This window comes from Ursus arctos, unplaced genomic scaffold (genome assembly GCF_023065955.2).
Source record: "Ursus arctos isolate Adak ecotype North America unplaced genomic scaffold, UrsArc2.0 scaffold_10, whole genome shotgun sequence".
Lineage (NCBI taxonomy): Eukaryota > Metazoa > Chordata > Mammalia > Carnivora > Ursidae > Ursus > Ursus arctos.
The window spans coordinates 63,777,810-63,789,711 of NW_026622764.1; the positions used below are offsets into that span (position 1 = coordinate 63,777,810).

The 11,902-nt window shown below is 43.0% G+C and overlaps 1 protein-coding gene across 2 annotated transcripts in view; it reads left to right on the top strand.

Annotated features, from left to right (window-relative positions):
- The window catches only part of DCLK1 (doublecortin like kinase 1), a 331,152-nt gene that overhangs the window by 313,212 nt on the left and 6,038 nt on the right, over positions 1-11,902 (top strand). The gene's annotated exons all lie outside the window — the stretch shown is intronic.

The window sequence follows — 11,902 nt, forward strand, 5'->3', positions numbered from 1 at the left end:
TGTGTATGGGAGGTATCGATTTTTTTTTTTTAACTGGGTTAAGAATTCCATCCAATCATTTTCTATTCTAGTCAACTGCCCTGGCATTTCCATCAAGGGGCATTGTTTGTGTCTCTTTAAGTTATCCACAGGCAGGATGGGTTTTGCTGATTTGAAAAATTTACTCTGAGGAGTCCCAGGGAACTTCTCTCCTCCATCTTAATGTTTCTGAAATGATCTCCTGGTAAAGCTCCACATCTTTGTGTTTGCTAAGGAAAATTCCAATGGTTTTGTATTTGTTTCCCCCAAATGATGGAACCTATCTGCAGTAATGTACTGGCCACCTGATGTTTTCTCATGGATTAGACTACTACATTTTACACAAAGAGAAATGTATATGTGTGTTTATACGTGTGTGTGTGTGTGTATACACACACACATATGTATATATAATATACAATTTTAACCCCCAAATAATTAATCCTAATTTTTATTTCTACACTCAAAATAAAGGAGGTAAGGAAGTGGTCACAGGCACACTTTGACAAACTATCCAATATACTAAAATCATGATAATTTCCAAGTGTGTTTAAAGCAAGAAAACACCTAAACTTAAAAGAAATGTTTTACCATCAGTTTTACGCAGAAGCCTGTTTGTATCTTCCAGACCGATGGGCACGCAGGAGTTGCAACACAACCCTTTTATTTACTTCAGGAAAATAACTCGATAGGTATAGCAAGAACTTTGTTTTATTTTTAACCTTTTTTGGGGGGTTAATCATGATTTACCTTTATGCAGACTCTTCTTTTTGACGTTTTAATGTAGAAAATGGTCCATCCGTCTTTTATTTTTTACTGAAAGATAATCTGCATTCAGAAGGGTGCAGATATCACGAATGCACGTCTCAGTGAATTCTCACAAATGGAACACGCCCCTGTAAGCAGGACCCAGCTCTGGCGGAGAACATTTCTAGCCCCTCCCGAGATCCCCCCCACACACACACACACCTCAGGGGCCTTCCAGGAGGCTCACATAGCCCCAAGGGTAAACACTGACCGGGACTCTCTCCACATTAATTAGCTTTGCCTGGTTTTGTACTTTATATAAATCGAATCACACCATGGTCTACCCTTTTTTTTTAAATTGTATGCCTCCTAACCTCAGGCAGAGTAGCCAAATACATATGAGTAAAGCTGATCTACAATGAAAAATAGGAAATCAAATATGTCTAGTTACAGTTGTGCATGTTTAACAAAAATGGCACATCCACATTCATCTGACTTCAAAAAGAAAACTCTAGAAAATTACGTTGCTAAATTTGTGGGAGTAAGGGTGGGAGCAAAATGCAAAGTAAACACAATAATTAATAAATGTAGCCAAGTATAAAAAGGCCATTTGACTAAAATCCTAGTGATGGTTCCCATCAGCAGACAAAATGACACATCCCTGAACAATGGGCAGGAGCAGATGGGAGATAATCTCTTTTTTCTTCCACACATAAACTGCTCTGTTTTCCAGCTGGGGGCAGTAACAACAATGTTTATAGTTAATGCTGTAGTAAACAGCACACCCAGTATGTAAAGTTAAATTGGAGAAATGATGCTAAAAACTCATCGGCATATATGCTTAATTAGGAAGTTTTATAATGCCGTTTAGCCTCAGAACGAACACACTCTCCTCACTGATTGCAAATGCTTGCCTTTTATCTCCACGGAAGTGGGAGCATTTGTCTAACTGCGGTAGCAGCCAACTTCCGACATAAACAATCATTACAGGCAAACATCCCCGCTCCCGACTGTTGTGTTTACAAGTGCTCATGGGTGTTTTCACTCCTCTGAGCAGAACACTTGGGAGTCGGGTTGCCTTTTGTAAAGCAGCTCGCATCAGGGCATAGTCTGAAAAAAACATCTCTTCGGGGTGCCCAGAATTGTCATGTCCCTCTTGATAGGCTTTTTTGGTGATGCTGGAGAAATGGTGGGGGTCCATTTTCTCCTTTCTCCTTCGTTCTCTTGCCTCTTCACAGAGAGCTGCTTCCAAGCTGTAGTCCAGGGAGCAGCACCCTGCTTGGCCCATTTTTCCCGGAGATCTTGCTCCTGTCACCTTGAGTCCAGAGGGGACACCTCCCCAGGAATGAGCTGCCCGGGCCATTCCACTCCTTCATGGCCTTACTGCAAGCCGCTGGAAAACATTTACATCTCATTACATTTCCCGCACCCGCCCCCCACCGTCCTGAAGATGTGTCCTCATCCAAAGGGGATGTGGTCACACATATTCTTTGCCTCTCTCAAGTGAAGCTGTCACTGCGGCAGGTGCTATGGCCAGCAGCACATGGAGAAGAATCCTGCGTGTTCTGCAACGGCCAGAACGGGGTAACCCAATTAAATAAAACAAATATCAAAACAAGGCAGAAGCTAAAAATGCTAAATCAGATAAAAGGCAGAGGTGAGCTAGGACAAAAGGGTGGTTGAGTTCCCAGGCATGACGTGACTAAAATGTGCATATTGGATTCAAGCACCGTCCTGAAACAGTGAGTAATGAGGCAGAGCGGTAGCAGCCGCGTGCCGTCTTTGCAAGGCTATTAAATGCTGTCATGCTCGCCTGTTAAAAGGAATGGGGTCAGTTAAATGCATCTTGCTTGGTGCGGGGTTGAAAGAAGAGTTCCCACGAAAGCCAGGGAGGAACCCCAGCGCGGTGTCAGGAGGGCTCCTAGGCCAGGCTCAGGCGGCAGCCAAGCGCCCACGGCAAGTTGCAGGCGTGGCGGGTTGTTTCACTGCACGTCGCCTTGGCCTTGCTCTGCCGTTGAGAAGGCGCTCCCCGATGAGTGTCAGAGCACTGCCAGAAGGATGAGCAGATGCCTCTGTCCCAGCAAGGGATTAACCACCCCATCCACGCCAGCCCCGAGACTCCCTCTGTAAGAGACAGTTTAACGCGTAGAGAAGACAGAGATTTAAACTTCGAAAACCCACCCAAACTGTGATTACAGACAAAAGGATCAGGCAAGTAGGTGGTTTGGGTTTGCAGCCTTGAGGTGAAAAAGAGAAGCCAAGAGGCTCAAAAGATGGGCAATGCCTTGCACTGTAGTTCCACGAATGGTACAGAGAGAAGCACGGAAAGAGCGAGATGTCTGTGTTATTTCCCCAAGTCAAACAGGTTGCTCACTGTTGGAGATTTTCTTTTTCTTTTCAGAGGCCCCTTAAGAGAGGATGCCAAGCGTATCTCTCTGTCTTTTAGAAATAGAATGTTCTTGTTATTGAAATGAGAAGTGGCCATGGCATTCCAAGACTTACTGATTGCCTGTAAACTGAAGTGAGATTTTATACTACTCCTGACATCCTCAGTGATTCGGTATTGATCAAAAATTTGGTGGTATCCTATTTATTTTCGACCTTGCTTAGGGATCTCTTTCCCTCTTTTTGAATTAAAAAAAAAATCTACAATTGTCTACGTATTTATTCCTGCCATACTTTGACTCTAAACGTTCCCCAGTGATGGTCGCTGATATGCCATAGATTTTATTAGGTGTGAGCACGTAGGAAAGGATAGTCATGAAGAACTTAAGTATCGACACACTCTTATTCTATTCAGAAAGAGTGCAAATGTCGATCTGCTGAAGTCAGACGATTCTCGAATCCATGTCAGCCACATGACTCTTTTAGAAACCAGAAAGTCTTGAAAAGTGAGATGAAATGACTTTGGCTCAGGATTGGCAGCAAGCGTGTGGAGAGTTGGTAACTTTGCTGTCGGGAAGCCCGGGTTGGGGATCCAGCCGGTGGTACTTCCCGCCGTGTGACCTTAGGCAAGTTACATGCTTCTCTCTGATTCTCCATTTCCCCATCTATACACATAAGAAGAGTATTACCAACTTCCCAAATCTGTGGTGAGGAGTAAATGAGCTGCCTGTGCCAAAGTGCCTTCACAGGCCCCAGCCCAAAGGAGGAGCTCAGAAAAGATGGCTTCCCTCACAGGGTCTCCCTCACTTCCACGAGAAAACAGTGGAATAGCATAGCAGACAGATTTTCCTGAGAAGGCGGATCTTGCTGCAGGTCAAAGCATTTGTGATTAAAGTTGAACATGAACTTTTCTGATGCTCTGATTGGGAAGAACTGCTAAGTAACTTATAGGATTCATGAGTATTTGTGGTAAGAAACTTCACTTAAGGTAGTCTAGTGCCAAAAATCCTAGTGGAGTGTAAGTTTTAAATGTTATCCTATAGGGCAGAGATTGGCAAACTACAGTCAATGGGCCAAGTCTAGCCCACTGCCTATTTTTGTGAAGAAACCTTAATGGGACGCAGCTGCACTCATTCATTTATAAATTGCTTATGGCTGTTTTTGCCAGACAGTGACAGACAGAGTTGAGTAGTTGGGTCAAAGAATTGTACGGCCTGCAAAGGCTAAAATATTAACTACTTGACCTTCCCAGAAGAAGTTTTTCGATTCCTATTCTAGGGGGAAAATGTTTCTAAATTAAAAGGTACCATCTGGTGGGCTTGTTAAACTCTATATCTCTACCATTTACTGGAATGCCTGGCACATAAGAGGCCCTCAATAAATTTTGTTAAATTAATGAATAAATGATTGAACTGTGTAATCAGAGGACCATTAATATAGAGGAACCTTAATTTTGAGGATAAACGTGTTTTTGAAGGATTTGGAGTAAATTAAAGTTTGGACGATCAAATTACATGTAAGGTGTTCTAGGATAGCATTCAATTTACAGCAACCTGAGATAAGTCTTTCAGTAAAGCTAAAAAGTTGTTTTTGTAAAAAAGGAATTGCCCATAACTTACCTGCTTAGTAAATTCTGAATTTTCACAGATTTTCATCAGATTATTTATGGCTGTTCTTGTCCTTTAGTTTACTAGGATGTTGAAGGAAAACCAAGATGGCGGCTCAGTTTAGCTTCTATTATGAGAAAATCAGGGTCTGTAGGGCAGAGGAAGCACATGAATTTTTTCCTCTAGAAGCCTGAGCTCAGCAAGTGGCTATAATTTTACCCCTCTGGTGGAAGGCCATCAGAAACCCATTGTAGAGAGCAGGGACAATTTGGGATTCCATTAAGAACAGAGCAGCAGAGGAGCCTGTGTTTAAGAAGATGGTGGAGAAGCCTGGGGCCAGTTCTGTCCTGGGAAGTAAGGAATAACATTTAAGAGAGTCACACCTAGAAAGTAGCTTCAAAGTCTACTAGGTTTCATTCCACAAGACATCCTTTTGCCATTTTAACAGTCTTCACTTCAGGGAAATACCATGTCATACACCCAGATACGGCGCAGTTCCTGGCACAACCCCAAAAGGATATTAAAGCGAAACAAAACAGCATCGTAGCAGGCATGACAGTAAGCCAAATAAAATGAGGAGGGTGGATATCTCAATCGATTTGCCAGTTTAATTTTACTAGCAGGCAAAACATTTCGAGAGTGGCAAGCAAATCGTAACTCAGTCCCTACAGAGTGAGGGCGCGCAAGGGGAAGGGTTCCCGAGATTAATGCCCCAACAGCTGCATCCTCGGTTCAGTCTCCTTGGTGGTATGAATAATGGATGGGCTAAAAGGCAAAATGCACAATAATGTTCTTTTATTAATGAAATGAAGACTACTTGTGATGGCTAGCAATAAATTTAGAAAAGCAAACACGGAAAAGCAGTCAACGTTCGCCTCTGAAAAATGCAGTTACGTAAATGCAATAATTACTGCCAGGACAGGAAACGTTGCCTCACAACTTAAATGAGGAGCATCTCTTGCAAGCCCTGCACGTATATTGCAGAACAGGATTATTTTTGATCCGTAGACTGCAAGGCCTATTGTTTGCTAAGAGAAAAACATAACCCATTAGTGTAGATTGATGGTGATATTAAGCATATTCATAGTGTTTCGTGGGTGAAGGTTTCCCTAGGGATCAGGCACTGTACCTCCCCTTCTGTCTGTGGACCAGGGAACTGGGGCTCAATGTGCTTAAGAAACATGTCCGAGGACACATAAGCAGCCGAGCTAGGACAAAAAGCTAGTTCTCCTGACTTACCCTACTGCTGCTTCCAAGGGGATTAAGCCAGAGCAAGACAAACATCGCAGACATGTGGGTGAGGCCGACTGGCAGAAACAAAGCTAATGTTCTAGTTCATACTCTTGATTCCTTCCTGACTTTCCTCCCGCATGCTCTGTTTTCCCTTCAACATCGCATAGATATGCTAGATGGATATGTCCTCCATAGTTATGCTGATTTCCAAACGTAAAGTCAGAGATAAAGATTTAAAATATCTGAGTGCTCTGTGGAGGACAGTATTGTTTCATTGTCATACAAGAGGCCACTGACCGAATTCATTAGATGTCTGTATTGTTGGAATGTATTTCCTCCGTGTTGGGCGAGGGGGTGTCTTCCATTCGTGCGTGCCTGCAATCACGGCAGGCACCAAAACCTGGCGGAGGTTAATTTCTCTAAGATTTCCAGCTGCAGCGCGTGCAGCCACCTGAGTTGCCGGAGTAACTGGCGCTATTTTACCCTTCCTCGGTTTTCACACTTGAGCTCGCAGCTCCTAAGGACCCTGTGAGAACCAAGGGCTTACAGTCTGAGGTAGGGATATACAGTTTCTTCTGCGTAGGACAGGTTTATATCAGTTTCTCCTTATCATTTCATTTGGTCAACTATTGGTCCCGTTTACCAGGATCCCCCATATTATTTAGCTGTAACTCAGTACAGAGGATAACCGTCATTGTTGGGTACTTATTTTAAGTAACTAGATTAGAGCTTCATATTTGGTTACTACTGGTCAACTCCAGAATCTCAAGAGATTGCTCGCTCACCGCTAACCTGTGGTCATTAGCACCAAAATGTGCTAATGCAGACTCCAGATTCTCTTGCGAGTTCTTAACGAAGTGATAACTTACTGAGGAAACACTTGGGAATTCGATTGCAAGTCCATTCATGTTGGTTCTAACAAACCTACAGACCGTGAGCAAAATAACTAATAGAATAATTAATCTGTTAGGAAGTCTTCAGTTTTCATGGAACATGGTGGCTCTACCTGAGGACAACCTTCCCTTAAGAGATAGGCAGTAGGAAGAAAAGACCCTATTTTCTTGATACTGGGAATTTTGGTAATTGATAAAGAGGAAAGCAGACTTTCAGAAATGGTTGAAAGGGCCCCGAATTTAAATTTGTAATACAGCACTTCAGAGGAAAAATGATGCTGGAATGCTTTTTTTGAGAGGGGGGATAAATTTTCAGTTGGATTATATATATTTTTTATAGCAATACCTTTTTAAAATTATGGACTAGCGCATTGTTCTATTTCCTTGCTGAATTCATCTGTCCTGAACGACAAATGGGGACTACAGAATTCAAGTGTAAAATTGGAACTGTACATACACTTTAGAGGCAAGTTCATTTTATAACCACAGTTAAAGTTCTAAAAATAATGCATATGACAGTGCTTAGTGTGCTGAGAATTTCACAATAAATGGTTGTTGAATAGATAAATAGATGAGTATAAGAGAATATTAACTTTATGTGATGTAACCATTTGGTCACATACTTCATATCCTTAAATATTGACTTGTGATACCTTTAAGTTCTTACTTTTTTTTGTATTATACAGTTGCTTTGGTTTCTGGGGTTTTTTTTTTGTTGTTATTGAGAAAGTACATCTGAAATAGTTTAATCCTGTATTAATTAAGAAATATTTAATATGTCTCTAATATGTGTGCCACAGTCTGCTAGGCATTCTGGAAAATGCAAAGAAGTTTCAGATTCTACCATCGAGGAGCTTGCACGGTATTCAGGACATATGCACAGAAAGTTAAATAGGAGGCAAATGTGCAAAAAGTGCCAAAAGTTTGGTCAAGACAATACTTGCCTAAGGAATTTAGAAAGAGAAAGTGTGATGCAGGAATTGAATTTGATCAAATCTTGGAACATGGATAAATTTGAGTGGACGGGAAGGAAGAGAAGTAATTTCAGATAGGTGAGCACCTTGAACCAAGATGTAGGGTGAGAGGGATTGAAGTGTACTCAGAGACACATCAGTTAGGACTTTTTTGATTGTAGGCAACAGACACACAAACCACACTGGCTAAGGCAAAAAGGAAATTTATTATTTCATCTTATCTGGAAGGTTCCAAGGTTGAGTCTGGCTTCATGGATGGATGGATTCAGCACTCAGTCAGGGCCTGGTTTCTTTCCATCTCTCCACTCTGCCTCCCTATGTTGGCTTTAGTCTGGAGCTTTCCATGGTATCAGGACGTGGGAAGCAACTCCAAGCCTGCCATCCTTCTAAAATGGGGATTCATTATAAAAGCGAAGGCCCAGTGAAAATCTCCTTGTGTCCTATTAACTGGGTTGGATGCCCATCCCGAACCAGTCGCGGGTATTGGGGAACGCAGTACACTCATGCTGCTCCTGGGTCACAAGCCCATCCCATCCTTGCCCCTCTCTCAAAGATGAGCATACGGTCAACTTCACTGGAACCACACAGTACAGGAACAGGGCATGTCCAAAGGGAAACTGAGGTGTGGTGAACTGTAAGCAGGGTAAATGGATGCTGTGTGAGAAAATCAAGTGTCTGCCAATGGAGAATAAGTCTGCAGGTCATGTTGAATAATTACAGGAACGAGACACTGGAAGTTATTCCTGTAGGCACATTGTGAATGTTAGGACAAGGAGTTGGGCTTTATGAGGAATTGTAAATAAATTGGACCTGGGGATAATTGACCTGTCAGCTGTGTGCAGGATGGACTGGGGGGGCGGGTGCTCAGGAGGGAAATAATGTGACCTCTGCGGTACTTGCCCATATTTCAAAAGCTGCAGTGTTTGCAGAGTATCCATTGTGTGCTGTGAACTATGGAGAACACAGAGGGGATGCCCAAGACTTGATCTTGCCCTCCCAAGAGTCTACCATGTGGCAGAGAAGACAGTGAATTAGGGGCCATTGTGGTGTAGGCAGGGTGCACAGGGATAGCAATACTCGGTTTCATGGAACATAGAGAAGGAGGACATTCTTAAAATGAGCCACAGTCATGGAGCTGAAGCAGAGTGAGCAGGAACCCAGGGAAGAGAGTCCTATAGACAGGGACCCCCTCTGGAGTGTCTTTGAGAGAAAGTTGGTTGGGAGCCCCAATCATTAGTTGTGTAGCTTTTGCGAATATTAGGGGGACATAGGTGGGTAGGAAACTGCCTGTCATCAGACTTAGGCCTCCCTTGGAGTTAACAGACCCAGAATGGGTTGTACATGCAGTGGACCCTGGCTTGCTGTCCCTGAAAGAGAGGGGTTCTCAGGCCATCGGCACGAGAAAGCCCTGCTCTTTGGGCATTTGACGCTGCCCATGGTCAGTGTCTTCTCCCCAGCTCGCTCTGGACTGCAGCAAAGGGGAGAGCTATTGGCATAGGCTGGCTCCATTTTATTCTGTTTCAGTAGACTTCAGAGTAAATGGGGAAAAAAATTTCTCAGGCCTTCTGCAGGTGGAGAATTGAGTTCTCTTCCTGGTTAGCAATGCGATTCAGGCAAGGCTCTCCACGTGCCTGGGCCTCAGTTTCCCTGCTTGTAAAGGCAGAGCATTGGACAAAGAATGCTTTATAAATTCTCTTACAATTCTATGAGTCTCTAAATCCAACAGAAACAACCTTCACACCCTTATTCCATGACATGTGATCATGACATGATCTATTTCCCAAACCAAGTGCTCTGAAGTTACTGGTTAGTGGCATGACTGAGAGCAGGGGAGCCCTGGAGCACCAGGGTTCACCCACTGAGGCGGCGAACATTTAGAAAGCTGCTAACTAGAGAATGTGGCAGGAGTGGTGAGACCTGACCGGTCATAGGGGTCAGGGCAAGTGTTGTCCGGGCAGAAGGACGAGTAAGGGAGAGAATGTGGCCGCCCTTACAAGGACCTGGAGAAATGAAAGTGAAACTCAGGGGACTGGAACCATCCAAGCGTGGGCTCAGCATTGAGTGCCACCAGCCCCTGCACAAAGTGTTTGCAGCATTTAGGGAGAAGTGGCCCATTTCAGTGGCTGCAGCCAAGAGCATGACTTGCAGTAATTGAGTAGATGATGGGGAGACACAGTAAATAGGGAGAAGGTGCCAACGAGAGGAAGGAGGGAGGGAGGGTGCTCTAAGTTCTGATGTGAGCTTTGTTTTGCATGTTTTCCTCTGACCTGCAGTTACTTAACTTTAAAACCGGCTCTTACATCCAGTTGGGAATGAAAAACAACCAACCAACCAACCACAAACACCTTCCATTTCTGAGCCTCTCAGCCATTTAAAAAGCATTTGCACATCCATTTTTACCTGCAGCAACTCTAGGACAGCAGAAGGGGATGATTCCTGTTCCTTATTTAACTGAGAACTGAGTAAATAGTTCCCACAGCCAGCTTTGGACAGAGCAGAGTCACAATTCCTGACTACACTCTGGGTGTGCTTTTCTTCCCCCCACCAGAAAGCCTTGGTCCACCACTCAGTATTTAGTCCGATGCCAATGACATTTTCTTTCTCAAGAAGGTAGAAATAGAAATATTTTTTATGACCAAGAGGAGAGTTTATATTACTCTCGGATTAACTACAGAATGGTTTTTATGTAAGTCAGACTAAATAGACATCTGTTTTTTTACAAACATTCAACTCTATACAAACAGAACATTTTCAGTTTGCTTTGAAAGCAAAATACCATGTATCGTAACTTTACAATGTTTTAAATAAAGTTAGGAATTTGGGTTTATGATGCTGAAAATATCATAAAATCAGAGGGTAGACGACCAAGAACTATATATGTATGTGTGTGTGCGTCCTTAAAAAATTCTGCGAGTAGAATCATCGAAGGTAGACATTTCAACGAACCAGTTATTGAATCATTGTATTAACAATCTAGTGAAACGAGAAGCGAATTATTAAAGTTTATCTTCCTCATTGATTTGTAACACAGTTCCCCAGTCTGTGGATGGTTTTTAAAGCAGAGCAGTTCAGCCTAACAAAGCCATTTACCGTACTGGTCCTACACACTGGCACTCTCTTTCTCTTTATTACTTCATTTTGGAACTTTGATTGCCCTCTTTTAGATCTGAGATTGCTCTAATGCTGTCACTCAATACAATTGCTGCTGGCAATTGTATGAGGGGCTTAGTTTTCACTTTGTTCTCGGAACCAGGCTGGCTATAAATTTATCTCTGTTCTTTGAAGAAGCTAACAGTAAATTTTCAAGAGGAAAAATGGCGGTATATATCCCTACAGAGGAAAAGTAATCTCTTAAAAGCAGAATAACCTCCAGGCTACATCCTTTTAAAGAGAGACTTTCAAACAAGGACGCCTTCAACTTTTATATGTGTTCTATATTTTTCTTCAGGCTTTGTACCTACTCTTCTCTCTGTGTAAGGTTTCTCTGTAATGACCCCGTTCCTCCCCACACCCATTAAATCTGTAATGAAGTCATGCCGTTCCCAATTCTGATGTCATAATAGCTTCCAGAACCTCGGCTGGGTAGCACACCCTGGAGATCATCTGAGGTTTCATCAGGAGAATGAGGCAGAGAGACCCAGAGTTGGAATACCTACAAAATGGAATCTCTGTTTCATAAATTACCACATACTACCATGCAAATGAACTTTGTAAAGTGAAATCCAGGGGAGGGTTTCCATTTGGTTTAATTGCAGTCAAAGCAGTTTTCAGTTTCAGGGCACTGGTTTCATTCAAGTTAAACCAGTCCTTCCCAGAGATTCAGCCACACTCCCTCATCAACAGATAATAAGATAATTTCGAATGAGGAGGTGCTAAAATAACGGGAGGAGCTTGTGGCTCTGTTTCCATGTCTGACAACGTCATCGCCTTTCATCTTTAATATACAGCCGCCTGGAGCTGAATGTTGATGAATGAGGCACGCCTGGCGTCCTCACGTGTCAGACACACGGGCCTGGGGCTCCCATTTACCAGGGGCTCTCTAGCT